The 14,783-nt window shown below is 38.3% G+C and overlaps 1 protein-coding gene across 16 annotated transcripts in view; it reads right to left on the bottom strand.

The window, feature by feature from the left end:
* Positions 1-13,874, bottom strand: part of LOC118389060 (equilibrative nucleoside transporter 1-like) — an 87,067-nt gene extending 73,193 nt beyond the window's left edge. For 2 of the 16 annotated variants that reach the window (XM_052527366.1, XM_052527365.1), the window contains exon 1: positions 13,783-13,854. The gene's annotated coding sequence lies outside the window, so the exon portion shown is untranslated. Of the gene's footprint in view, positions 1-11,490; positions 11,683-13,782 lie in introns of those variants that run through there. The other 14 variants (XM_052527375.1, XM_052527368.1, XM_052527372.1 and 11 more) reach the window with 13 other exon arrangements.
* Positions 13,875-14,783: the final 909 nt, after the last annotated feature.

Genomic DNA, 14,783 nt, shown 5'->3' with positions numbered 1-14,783 from the left:
AGGGATGTGCATCGTTGGATTTTCCCCAAACAAAATGATTTGTGAAACTTCTCTGGGCTGAGGTCCATATCCGGATCTTGAAAGCACATTTTGAAAGCACATTTTCTGGTGCATTTCTGAGTTTCCAGCACATGCTCAATAATTTGACAATGTGAAATCCATATTTTTCTTACATGCACAAATCATTTGTGGATTCCCTCCAGATATCATACATGGTATGGCCGGATATTGACTCATTAGACATAAGCTTATGTGGACATCTGATTTATTTAAAAAAATACTAGTATTATATTTGTGACTCGTTTCAGGAAACTATGCATATGTGTAGTCACTACTTCACAGGAGAACCATTGAATGTAAAAGATATGTTTTTTGCAGAAATGCCTTCTGGAACATGGGAACGTTCATGTGCCTTAATTACAAACTTGTATGCCATCAATAAATACGAATACAATTGTTAAGTTCTGAGCCTAGTTGGTTTAGCCATGGAAAGTCAGAACTTTCCGCTAGCCATGACTGACTGAGATAATGGGTGGGTTGGACATGTCCAGAGATAGGTTTGGTTGCCCGCTTGTAGCACGCTTCTGTCTATAATATGAGCTGGTCAGTATGTGTAGGTAATCCCCTTTCTAACACAGATTTTTTTTAAATATATCACATAGTAGAACTGCAAAAAGTGTTCTCACTCTGGAGAACCGAGTTTTGAAATCAGTGGAATGTCTGGTGGAATTAGAGTATGATAACTGGGAGATGGAGAAATGATTGCGTTTGACTTTCAAATATGCAGAGGGAGTCGAAAAGAGAAACACAGAGGAAAGCCTGTTAAATAAAAACACGTCTTTCAGATTACATCTTCAAACTAAGGGCAACCATGGCATCTGCGACAGAGAAGTGTCCATCCAAGTATAAGATAGTCTAGCTAGCTACATTTTCAGATATTACATGTTTCTAATTTTGTCAGAAAGTCATTATCATTTCACTTTAAAGTACTTTTAGCTAGCTAGTTCACTTTAGCTGGCTGTCTCACTAGCTAACATTACGTGTATGATCTGTGTAGTAATATTATCTATATTTCAGAGCTATTTGCATTGCTAGCCTAATGTTAGCTAGCAAACACTGAACCTGGTTTGTTAGTTACATGCAGATTCTTGCAGGGTAGTAACTTTATGAGTTGGGATTATGGTTGATTGTTTAGCTATCTAGCTACATGTCTAAACAAAAGACTCCACTATGCAAGTTACTATTTCAATACAATGTTCATGATGTCACTGCAACGGCTGTTGATAGGCGTAGCTGGTAAATTCACAGAATAACTGACAAATTTAAAGACGCTCAACAAAAAGTAACTCAACTGTTGCCAGCAGCACAATTAGTCACCAATGCTCTGGATAACATGAAAACAGCCTAACAAGCTCTGCTAGGGCAAGTAAAATGGTCAGGTGAGCTGTACCTCTCATTTGTGTCTGGAGGTGGCTATCAGTTAGCTAATCCAAGTTTATCATTTTAAATTGTACCCGCAAAACACCAGTCTCAATGTCAACAGTGAAGAGGTGACTCTGAGATGCTGGCCTCTAGGCAGAGTTGCAAAGAAAAAGCAATATCTCAGACTGGTCAATAATATTTTTATTAAAATGGGCAAAAGAACACAGACTCTGGACAGAGGCACTCTGCCTAGAAGGCCAGCCCTCCTGAGTCGCCTCTTCACTGAAGCTGCCAGTTGAGGACTTATGAGGTGTCTGTTTTATTAAACAAGACACCTCTAATGTACTTGTCCTCTTGCACAGTTGTGCAGCGGGCCCCCTCCCACTCTTTTTATTCTGTTATTTGTTTGTGAAGGGAGTCTCATCTGAAATCTCTTTGTGGCAATTTCTCGCATGGAATAGCCTAAATTTCAGAACAAAAATTGCAAGTTTCATCTTTTTGTTCTGGCCACTTTGAGCCTGTAATCGAACCCACAAATGCTGATACTCTAGATTATGTCAGAGTCAAGGCCCGTTGGCCATGTCTGGGATGATCTTCAGTTTCTACTACATTTCCCACAATGCAACGGTTTCTCCGAGCAGTAGGCTGCTTCATTTCAATATTTATTGGCACAGCAGTTGTCAGCATCACAGTAAAATTAACTCAGATACCCATCAAAAATGGCAAAACGGAAGGTGGACACTGAGAACCGGGGGTTTCTAAAACAAGGTGGAGTCGGAGTATTTGTTCACGGAGGTAGCTGAAAACCTGTGTGTCTTCTGTGTGGAGAAAGTGTGGCGGTACTGAAAGAGTATAATCTGAGACGACATTATGAAACGAAACACGCGGACAAAAACAAGAATATGGACATGGAACAAAGGCTACAAAAGGCAGAGGAATTAAACGAGGCCTCAAATCTCGACAGGCTCTGTTCAAAAAAGCCAAATCACAAGGCCAGGCTGCTGTCAAGGCCAGTTTTATTTTTAGCAGAAGAGATCGCTAAATCAGCCTGCCATTTACGGAGGGGGATTTCATCAAAAACTGCATGATTAAAGTTTGTGACGAAGTTTGCCCAGAAAAAAGGCAACTCTTTTTAAATGTGAGTCTGAGCAGAAACACCATTGCCGAGAGAGTAGACCAGTTGTCCATCAATCTAAAAGAGCAGCTTGTGAAAAAGGAAAAAGATTTCATTGCATATTCCTTGGCTGTGGATGAGAGCACCGACATTTCTGACATTGCCCAGTTGTCAATTTTCATCCGCGGAGTGGACTCCAGCCTAAGCGTGACAGAGGAGTTTTTGGCTTTACGTCCTATGCATGGCACAACTACGGGGCATGATTTGTATGAAGAGGTGTCAAGATGTGTAAATGAGATGGAGCTGCCTTGGGAAAAACTCGTGGGTTTGACAACCGACGTGAGCACCTGCGATGTGGACACAGGAGCGGACTGGTGGCGAAGATACGGGAAAAGATGCAAGAGGAAAACGCGACAGGTGAGCTGACAGCTTATCATTGTATCATACACCAGGAAGCGTTGTGCGGTAAAGCCTTGAAAATGGAGCATGTAATGAGCATCATCACGCGCACAGTTAACTTTATCAGAGCCAAAGGTTTGAATCACCGCCAGTTCAAGGCATTTCTGACGGAGTTAGAAACGGAGCATGGGTGATTTGCCTTATCTGCGATGGCTAAGCCAGGAAAGGTGCTTCAAAGATGTTTGATGAGGAGATTTGTCTGTTCTGGACAGCAAAGGGAAAGACACAACACAACTCCCGAGACGAAATGTTTCTGTGTGAAATGGCTTTTCTGTGTGACATTACGAGTCATCTGAATGCAATGAACTTGCAGCTGCAGGGTCGGGATCGTGTCATCTCTGATATGTACAGTACAGTGAAGGCATTTAAAACCAAACTGACTCTGTGGGAGACGAGATGAAAGAAAATTTGAGCCACTCTTCCCAGCTGCCAGACCATGAAAGAGAAGCTCTCTACCAGTGCGTTCCCGAGCGCACAGTTGGCTGATACAATAGGTATGCTTGCCGCTGACTTTCGACGCCGATTTGCTGACTTTGAAGCACAAAAGCAGGTTGGAACTGCTCAGTAACCCATTTGCTGTTGACGTGGAAAGCTCACCACCAAACCTCCAAATGGAGTTGATTGACCTCCAATGCAATGATGCGCAGGGGGCAAAATATGCGGCAGTGGGTGCTGCGGAGTTCGCCCGTTTCCTCCCCGACACACGCCCCAGCTGCGCATCCAGGCTGCTCAAACGTTGTCTATGTTTGGCAGCACATACCTGTGTGAACAACTGTTTTCTTTGATGAACTTGAACAAAACATCACACAGAAGTCGACTTACTGCTGAACACCTCCACTCAATTCTGAGGATTTCCTCAGCCTCAGAGCCCACTCCTCGAACATTGATGAACTTGTGGAAAAGATGGGACACCACCAAGTATCACCCTCAACCTCAAACAAGTGAACATTACTGTGCAATCACATATTTAGAGTTTTTACTCAGTTCAAGTTTAAAAGTTAAAGTTTAATATTTGTTTTCACTGCATGTTACTTCTCCTTAAACAAAGTGTTGTTTTTGATTAATAGATTTTGCACTTTATTTTATTGTATTTCAATCCAATTATATTTCTCTAGATACTCAACTTGTCTAAAGAAGGCCCATTTTACTGCTTCTTAAATCAGGACAATAGTTTTCTGCTGTGCTAACATAATTGCAAAAGGGTTTTCTAATGATCAATTAGCCTTTTAAAATGATCAACTTGGATTAGCTAACACAATGTGCCATTGGAACACAGGAGTAATGGTTGCTGATAATGGGCCTCTGTACGCCCATGTAGATTTTCCATATAAAATTTCAGAAATGGTCGTTTCCAGCTACAATAGTCATTTACAACATTAACAATGTCTACACTGTACTTCTGATCAATTTGATGTTATTTTAATGGACAAAAAGTAGCTTTTCTTACAAAAACAAGGACATTTCTTAGTGACCCCATTTGAGCGGTAGTATATTTATAGAATATATATATACACACACACACACACACACACACACACACACACACACACACACACACACACACACACACACACACACACACACACACACACACACACACACACACACACACACACACACACACACACACAAATATACATACATATATATATATACACACAATATCTTTTTAAAATATATTTTCCTATATTATTTCCTGTAAACCCTACCACCCCTCCCCTTATTGGGGTAAACTAATGAACAACAACACTTAGGCTTCCACAGCTTATTCATTCTATATACATTCTATGGGCCCAATCTATCCTCTATTTCTGATGTTCTGATGTCTATTTGCAATATATTTCTAACTGTGCTCTTTCTCAAAAGTTCTGAACCTATATAGTCCCACCCTTCAGCTCCATTCAACCCCTCCCATCTATCTCTTTACACCATCCATATTGCTATTATTATTATTATTATTTATTCTCGCATGTTCACCGAGCAACAGATAATTCGAAAATAAAATCACAAATGTACACTGCACAAAAATATAAATGCAACATGCAATAATTTCAAAGATTTTACTTAGTTACAGTTGAGATAAGGAATTTAGTCAATTGAAATTAATTCATTATGGCCTAATCTATGGATTTCACATGACTGGGAATACAGATATTCAGCTGTTGGTCACAGATACCTTTAAAAAAAGGTAGAAAAGGTTGATCGGAAACCAGTCAGTATCTGGTGTGACAAGGGCTGTTAACGTCACACCAGCGGTCACAAGTCATGACCGCAGTCAAATTCCACATGACCATTTAGTCATGGTAACTAGGCTTCTCCAAGCTCTGATGCTGCTGGTAGTCATTAGTAGCCTACCAAACGTGCTAACTGCATGGCAACCAGCACTCTATTATTCCTATAATCACTATGACATCAATGGAAATGTAATTGAAATCTAATCAAACACTCCTGAGAGTCCATGAGCTCATTGCGCAACATCTCTATAGGCTATGAAATGGTGTGACAAAACAGGGTTTTGATGGCCTCTATTAAAAAGAGGAGGCCCCATCAGCTTTCTATATTTATTTCTCAACTTTCCTAATATTAAGCACATTGCTTTGCTTTACAACAGGAGTATAAGCATATCTGGCCGGCATGGAAATGAAACACGGGGAAAGTGTCTTCCATTCACTATTTATGTGCATAGATGACATGTATTTTTTCCCTTGGCCTCTGTTCCAAGACAGGTGCATGATAATGGTCCATTCTAAATCCAAACCAATTTCACACATATATTGTTTAGCATATGTAAAGATAAGACTAAATGAAGAATAGACTAATGGGTGACAATATTATCACGTGTGAATGATGCCCAGCATGTGTAGTAAGGCAAGAAACAGCACATGCCTTTTTTTGTCGACTTTTTCTAATCATAGTCACCTACCTCATGTAGCCTAGCCCATGTATCACAGCTATAGGGGCATAATAACTTCTTAAAATTAGGCACATTAATCCTCTTTACAACCAGTGTAGAGCCTAACTGGCATACTGTACATAGGCGTCTTGTGAGTTTCGGGAAGATAATTTTCACCATAAAAATACATTTTTATAATAAAGCATTACATTACAATTAATATATGCCTTTGGATGAGGTAATGTTTTGGTCCTAAGTGGTACCAAGAACGAGATAAGGAACTTTGTTTAGGAGACCAACCTGAACCATAATTTATAGCTAATGCTATCTAGCTATGGGATACTCCTCTTTCAAGTAAAAGGTTCTTTGTGTAATGTTCCTAAGATCTGTTATTCGTCATGTGAGTTGAGATGGGTGTGTCTTGGCTATAAATTATACTAAGAACTGTTTTGTAAGCACTCTCAGATATATTAATTTATAGACACTGAATTGATCTGAGAGTCACAGTGCTATGGTGAAGCTCATAATTAAAGATGGACTTTATAATATGACTCTGACTTGTGTGTGGGTTTGCTCTTTCATTATTTGGTAATACAGGACATTTCCACGACACTGTATTCACTTGGGATCTATCACATCCCACAACTGTCCCAGAGTATGTTTCTAATATTTATTTCTCACACAGACGGACAAGTTGACCATGAAGGCCTGATTCACACAGTCTTCTCTGATTAGTCGATGTTGAGATGTGTCTGTTACTTGAACTCTGTGAATGATTTATTTGGGCTGCAATGCCAAGAGTGTGCAAAGCTGTCATCACGCAAAGGGTGGCCATTTAAAGAATCTCGAAGAAAACATATATTTTGATTTGTTTAACACTTTTTTTGGTTACTACATTTCATAGTTTTGATGTCTTAACTATTATTTTTCAATTTAGAAAATAGTAAAAAATAAAGAAAAACTCTTGAATGAGTAGGTGTTCTACACAAGCTCTTCAAAACTGTTTCGGCTAGGAAGCATGCCGACGCCTTTAGAAGTAAAAGAGCCTGGAAGATCGTTTTGGAGTTCAAAGAAATTGTCACACTGGGAACCTTTCAAGATCAAAAAGGTTCCTTTAGGAATCCCTCTGAAAAATGGTCTTCGTTCGTGGACCCCCCTTTTGTGATGGGGGGTGTTTAATTTGGAACTTTTAAAATAATATATTGTAGAGGTGGCAGCCTATCAGAAGATCGGAGGCTTTGCTTTCACATGGTTCTTTTTGGCCACCAGTTAGAGGATATATAACTTCTGTGCATCATGTTATGGTTGTACACTGCAAATGTAAATTGTCCTTGAATATTTGTGCATATTACACATTCTAATATCATAGTCATAATTAACATTGCTGATTGCATAGTGTAATACAGTGGTACTATTCAAACTTTGCATAGGATCTTGAGGAACTCATACACCTCAGTAAGTCTCATTGAATCTACAAAACTGTCCGTTTTCAACCTTAACATGTGATGACAATACAACAGAAAAGATGAACAGGAATGACATTTACTCCCATGGGTGACCTAAAAATATCTATCTGAAAGCCAAGGTCCTACTAAGCCATGCCTCCAGTCCAGGGTTCCTCCAGTTCCTCTATTATAGGTGTTTGGTGTTACTCTGGACCCTGATCTCTCTTTTGATGAACATATCAAGACTGTTTCAAGGACAGCTTTTTTCCATCTACGTAACATTGCAAAAATCAGAAACTTTCTGCCCAAAAATTATGCAGTAAAATGTATCCATGCTTTTGTCACTTCTAGGTTAGACGACTGCAACGCTCCCGGATAAGGCACTAAATAAACTTCAGGTAGTGCTAAACACAGCTGCTAGAATCTTGACCAGAACCCCCCAAAAAATCACATTACTCCAGTGCTAGCCTCTCTACACTGGCCTCCTGTTGAGGCAAGGGCCGATTTCAAGGTTTTACTGCTAACCTACAAAACATTACATGGGGTTGCTCCTACCTATCTTTCCGATTTGGTCCTGCCGTACATACCTACACGTACGCTACGGTCACAAGATGCAGGCCTCCTAACTGTCCCTAGAATTTCTAAGCAAACAGCTGGAGGCAGGGATTTCTCCCATAGAGCTTCATTTTTATGTCAGACTGTTATATCTGGAGTATTTCTCCTGTCTTATCCGGTGTCCTGTGTGAATTTAAGTATGTTTTCTCTAATTCTCACTCTCTCTCTTTCTTTCTCTCTTTCTGTCTCTCTCTCTCTGGGGACCTGATCCCTAGGACCATGCCTCAGGACTACCTGGCCTGATGAATCCTTGCTGTCCCCAGTCCACCTGGCCGTGCTGCTGCTCCAGTATCAACTGTTCTGCCTGCGGCTATGGAACCCTGACCTGTTCACCGGACGTGCTACCTGTACCAGGCGTGCAGTTTCGAACTCTCTGGAGACAGCAGGAGCGGTAGAGATACTCTGAATGATCGGCTATGAAAAGCCAACTGACATTTACTCCCGAGGTGCTGACCTATTGCACCCTCGACAACCACTGTGATTATTATTATTTGACCCTGCTGGTCATCTATGAACATTTGAACATCTTGGCCATGTTCTGCTATAATCTCCACACGGCATAACCAGACTCCACTCAGCATAACCATAACCATAACTAGGACTGGCCACCTCTCGTAGTCTGGTTCCTCTCTAGGTTTCTTCTGATGTTCTGGCCTTTCTAGGAGTTTTTCCTAGCCACCATGCTTCTACACCTGCATAGCTTACTGTTTGGGGTTTTAGGCTGGGTTTCTGTACAGCACTTTGAGATATCAGCTGATGTAAGAAGGTCTTTATAAATAAATGTGATTTGATTTCTCCTCACTGAACAGGCACATTCCTTTTTGTAGAAATGTGTCACTGACCTCTGTATATCTGGTCACATTTCTTTTGTCAAGTTGGATTTTATCATTTGATTTATGAGGAGGAAAGTATGGAACAGAGTTAAAAGGTACTAAAGTACTCATATCAGACAATATCCATCCTACTCTTTTTTAACTTCAGTGGCTAGTTGGCCAGCATGAAAGCAGACCAAACAAAACAACTGTCATATATTTAAATGCTGAGATTTTAATCACATGCTGAGGGTGCACCAAAAAGGGGAAATGAAATGTGGCCAATTGACAAGAAACAAAAGTAGTTTCAAACATAATATAATGTGTGTGAGTAACAGACAATGCCAACTGTGAGCTTTTGAATTCGCTACTGTTAGAGGGAATTAGTCATGTTCAGCCAAAGTACAATTGGTATTGCTTTTCCCTTCACCTGCATTGCAGAGTGGAGGGAAACATTTAAGTTATATTAATAAACTAGCTAACATGGAAACCATTTAAAATCTACTCGTACTCTTATGATAATTAAGACATTATAGTGTTTACTATTATAAAAATAGTAACATCAATCACCATGCAGAGTAAAGTACATTTTACAGTATTTGTTGCACAGCTCAGTGCTATTTTGTGTGAGCAAAATTGAGCCCATTACATTTGTATACGTAAATCTGGAACACTCAAATTAGTATGATATGTTACATTTGGTATGACAGTAAGTGATACCAAACATACACAAATGCCTAGCAACCCAAAAGTTCAGTGTTTGAATCTCATTTTGGCAAATTAGCAACTTTGGACTACTTACCACTTTTTAGCTACCTTGCAACCACTTAGCATGTTAGCTAACCCTTCTCTATAACCTTAACACTTTAACCTTTCTCCTAACCTTAACCCCTAATCTAACATGGCACATGATACTAAAACAGTTGAAAGTAATATATCATACTAAAGAAGTCAAAAGTAATATATCATACTAAAGCAGTCAAACGTAATATATCACACTAAAGTGGTCAAACAAAATATATCATACTAAAGAAGTCAAAAGTAATATATCATACTAAAGCAGTCAAACGTAATATATCATACTAAAGCAGTCAAACGTAATATATCATACTAAAGTGGTCAAACATAATATATCATACTAAAGTGGTCAAACGTAATATATCATACTAAAGTGGTCAAACGTAATATATCATACTAAAGTGGTCAAACGTAATATATCATACTAAAGTTGTCAAACGTAATATATCATACTAAAGTGGTCAAACGTAATATATCATACTAAAGTGGCCAAACGTAATATATCATACTAAAGTGGTCAAACGTAATATATCATACTAAAGTGGTCAAACGTAATATATCATACTAAAGAAGTCAAAAGTAATATTTTTTATTTCACCTTTATTTAACCAGGTAGGCAAGTTGAGAACAAGTTCTCATTTACAATTGCGACCGTGCCAAGATAAAGCAAAGCAGTTCGACAGATACAACGACACAGAGTTACACATGGAGTAAAACAAACATACAGTCAATAATACAGTATAAACAAGTCTATATACAATGTGAGCAAATTAGGTGAGAAGGGAGGTAAAGGCAAAAAGGCCATGGTGGCAAAGTAAATACAATATAGCAAGTAAAACACTGGAATGGTAGTTTTGCAATGGAAGAATGTGCAAAGTATAAATAAAAATAATGGGGTGCAAAGGAGCAAAATAAATTAATAAATTAAATACAGTTGGGAAAGAGGTAGTTGTTAACATATCATACTTAAGCATTCAAACGTAATATATCATACTAAAGCAGTCAAACGTAATATATCATACTAAAGAAGTCAAAAGTAATATATCATACTAAAGTGGTCAAACGTAATATATCATACTAAAGTGGTCAAACGTAATATATCATACTAAAGTGGTCAAACGTAATATATCATACTAAAGCAGTCGAATGTAATATATCATAATATATCATAGAAAACGGTCAAATCGAACTTGTGTATGCAATAAATAAATCATGTTTTGCTCTGAGACCAGGTTGCTCACATGACATTTATGGGAAGTATTCTACAATATGCTGTATCATGTTTTATCACTGCCTGAAACACTTTTTTATTTTTAAGAGCCCTTTCCCTTTAAATAAATGATTAATGAATTTAATCACTGTAACGGTATTTATTATAAAACCTCTCATACCGCCATCCAGAACTATAATAATAATAATAATAATAATAATGTGGCAGTCATGTTAAAACGATTTCCTTATATGAACTGTAACTCAGCAAAATCGTTGAAGTTGTTTTTTATTTTTGTTCAGTATAGAAAAGGCATCCAGAAAAACCAACATTGGGTATGGGAATTTATACAATCAAAAAACAACATAACAGACCTGGTTTAGTTCATGACAAGTTTAGTTTTTACTTAGTTTATGCCTGTAAGACAGCAGCCTGTAGGCTTTTGTTAGATTCCTGCACTGAATCATATAATCCAATAGTCATGGCTGTCACTCTGAAAAAATATTTGTGTAGTTAATCAGACATGGTAAATTTGCCCTCCATAATGGAAGAACAGCCCTGGTTTAAGATTATAGTCCCATACTGTGGTAAATACAGCACGTAGCCATCATCAGATGCAGAATCAATATGACTTACTGTATGTGACGGGAGCTGTTTTATTAAGATGGATTATTCCTTGCATCCATGAGCAGGTTTGTTAAACATAGATTGTATCTACTTACAAAGCTTAGCTACTCCGTAGTTGTGCTGTCCTCATCTCACCTGTTGTTGGTCATACACTGAAGTCGTGGAGTTATTCTATTGTTTCTCTCTTCCAATTCAACCACTACACATGTAGTCTTATCCCCTTCTCTGAAATACCTCTTTGAACAACCTTAGCCGAACCAATGATACCCTAGAGAAACTGCAGTGCAAGCAAGCAACTTCAGCTCTTGGAGAAGTCCTTGTTGCTTGCGCTGCAGTTTCTCTATTACGCAATTGATTATTCCTGTGCAAGTTGGTTTTTACACGATCATGTCACATTTCTTCTTCCCCCTTAAAGAGACAAGTGTATTTTTCAATGACTAGTTGTAGGAGAGAATGTAATGCATATTATTGCTGGCTAAAAAGGTGTTGTTTGCATACACTAGAGACTTTCCTTAAGCATGCCTAGTTTACAACTACTATGAGTTTTCTTTTACATAATCAGGCTGTGAAATATTTTCTGATACTCTTGCTGTTGAAGTGCACAAGAAGCGAGAGTCAGACTTTAATTATCACTGTTAAAATCAAATGTGTGACTTGATTTTAAGGAATACTTGATGTTATTTCAACATGTAACAAAATATTATGTAAGGCTCTATGCATGCCAGCACAATGCATCACCGGGGGCAAACTACCTGCTCCACCCAATGTCACAGGAAGGCCATGAAGATCATCATGGACAACAACCACCCGAGCCACTGCCTGTTCACCCCGCTATCATCCAGAAGGCGAGGTCAGTACAGGTGCGTCAAAGCAGGGACCGAGAGACTGAAAAACAGCTTCTATCTCAAGGACATCAGACTGTTAAACAGCCACCACTAACAATGAGTGGCTGCTGCCAACATAGTGACTCAACTCCAGCCACTTTAAGAATGGAAATTGATGTAAAAAATGTATCACTAGCCACTTTAAACAATGCCACATAATATAATGTTGACACACCCTACATTACTCATCTCATATGTATTTGTATATACTGTACTCTATACCATCTACTGCATATTTATGTAATACATGTATCACTAGCCACTTTAAACTATGCCACTTTGTTTACATACCCTACATTACTCATCTCATATGTATATACTGTACTCGATACCATCTACTGCATCTTGCCTATGCCGTTCTGTACCATCACTCATTCATATATCTTTATGTACATATTCTTTATCCCTTTACACTTGTGTGTATGAGGTAGTAGTTGTGGAATTGTTAGGTTAGATTACTCGTTGGTTATTACTGCATTGTCAGAACTAGAAGCACAAGCATTTCACTACACTTGCATTAACATCTGCTAACCATGTGTATGTGACAAGTAAAATTGGATTTGATTTGATTTAGTACACATGAGCATTCCGAGTGGAAATCATTAACTGGATTGATAAAGATATTGACCATGAGTTTTTGCCCTGGATGAAATAGCTGATGGACTTCAACGTGCAAACAGGAAAACCTTTATTGTACTTCCCTTGAATGAAATGTAAAAAACCTCATTAAAAGCTCTTACTTCCCAAACATCAGCTATATCAATATTGTGTCATAAAACAATGTGTCATTATAGAGTGATTTGACAAGTCTTAAGTGTTAAGTGTTATTGACTGTACGATTGTTTATCCCATGTGTAACTCTGTTGTTTTTGTCGCACTGCTTTGCTTAATCTTGTCGCAGTTGTAGTTGTAAATGAGAACTTGTTCTCAACTGGCCTACCTGGTTAAATAAAAGTAATTTTTAAAAATGTTTTATTAAGTATTGTTGTCAAAATGTAATTCATAGAGGAAGGATAAAGCTTTATCTTGTTGTATACAACATGTTGCAATATTTTTTATACTTGCTTTAGCTCTCTGTCAAAGTCTACTAATGTGCAATCATTAATACAAAAAATCCATGTAGATGTCAGTTGCAGTTAAACGATATTCAACAATGTATGCTGTGTATATTTACTTGTCCACTGTCACTCACAGTAACAGGCGGCAATAATTACACATAACCAAACAACAAGACACTACAGTAGAGGAAAAGTTGCTGAAACATGCAGAATGGAGCTAATTGTCCATATTATTGATCATTGCTGGACTGACAAATGTGTTCACATGTTGTGAGAAAAGCTAAACGGTCTAGTTGTGCTTTACTTTGTACTGTTATTCTAAGATAGGTGTTGGTGAGTGTGTGGTCTTTCTAAATATGACAAACTGAGGAAAGATTATGTCTCTAAGTGAGACAAATCATTTGCCTAAAAGTAAATAAACTAAAGGAAAGGTGTAAACACTTACTTGCAATCGTCTGTCAGAACTATGTTCACCGGCGAGCGATGTCTCAACAGCTGAAGTTCAAAGACCAATAGGGACTTATCTGAAGTGACCTGTGTTCAATGGGAGTGGTAAAAAAGTCAACAACCTCAATAATGACTAATGACTGAAATATTTGCATTACATTATATTTAATCTACCTTGTATGGAATAGCCCCAAAATTGCAAGCATCAAGTTATATCAAATGCACCTTGAACACAAACATTGGAAGTTGTTTTAAATATTTAACCAGGTCGGCTAGGGACTCTTCTACTGCATGTCATGTAATCACTAAAACATTCCATTCAACAACTGTCACTCTTTCTCACTTTATTTTACCAAATCCTTATTGATGTCAACAAAACATGATTTAAATTAAAGTTAAAGTTGTGCATAAATATATCAAGTTAGGTTTTAGGCTCTCATTTAAAGTCACAATATGGATTATTTTGTTTCAGCCCAATATGCTGGGAAAATGAATCACATGGCCACTTTCCTGCCATTCATTTTTGTCCCACGAGCACAAGTAGCCAAGAGAGTTAGCTCATTAGATTAGTCGTAACAGGAAAAACTGATGCATTGTGGTATACTAGGAAATCAGCTGGTGGACGAGCCCATTGCCAAATGTGTTGATAGGGTTTGTCATTTAAAAAAAATCTAACTTCTTAATGACAGGCATATGTTTTACCCGAGAACTCACAAGTTCATGGAGCCCGACATTGTGAGGAAAATAATATTACGCTGTGGCTGTTCTTCTTCGTCGGTGGCACTGTCGTTCCGATTCATGGCAGTTCAAATGCTTTTGTATTCAAAGGCTTTATTTCAACAATCTGTGCTTAGGAAGTCACATAATAAATTGCATAGATTGCACCTGTTCTGGTCTACCAAACAAATGCTTATTTGAGTAAAATTTCGCCGGAATTGGCATTAGCTAGAGTAAGTTTGCTAGCTTCAGTGTTGTTAGCACCGGTTAGACAAGGCTGCG

Source organism: Oncorhynchus keta, chromosome 10 (assembly GCF_023373465.1).
Source record: "Oncorhynchus keta strain PuntledgeMale-10-30-2019 chromosome 10, Oket_V2, whole genome shotgun sequence".
NCBI lineage: Eukaryota > Metazoa > Chordata > Actinopteri > Salmoniformes > Salmonidae > Oncorhynchus > Oncorhynchus keta.
Note: the sequence above shows the minus strand (reverse complement) of the source record. Positions and strands in the feature narration are given on the sequence as shown.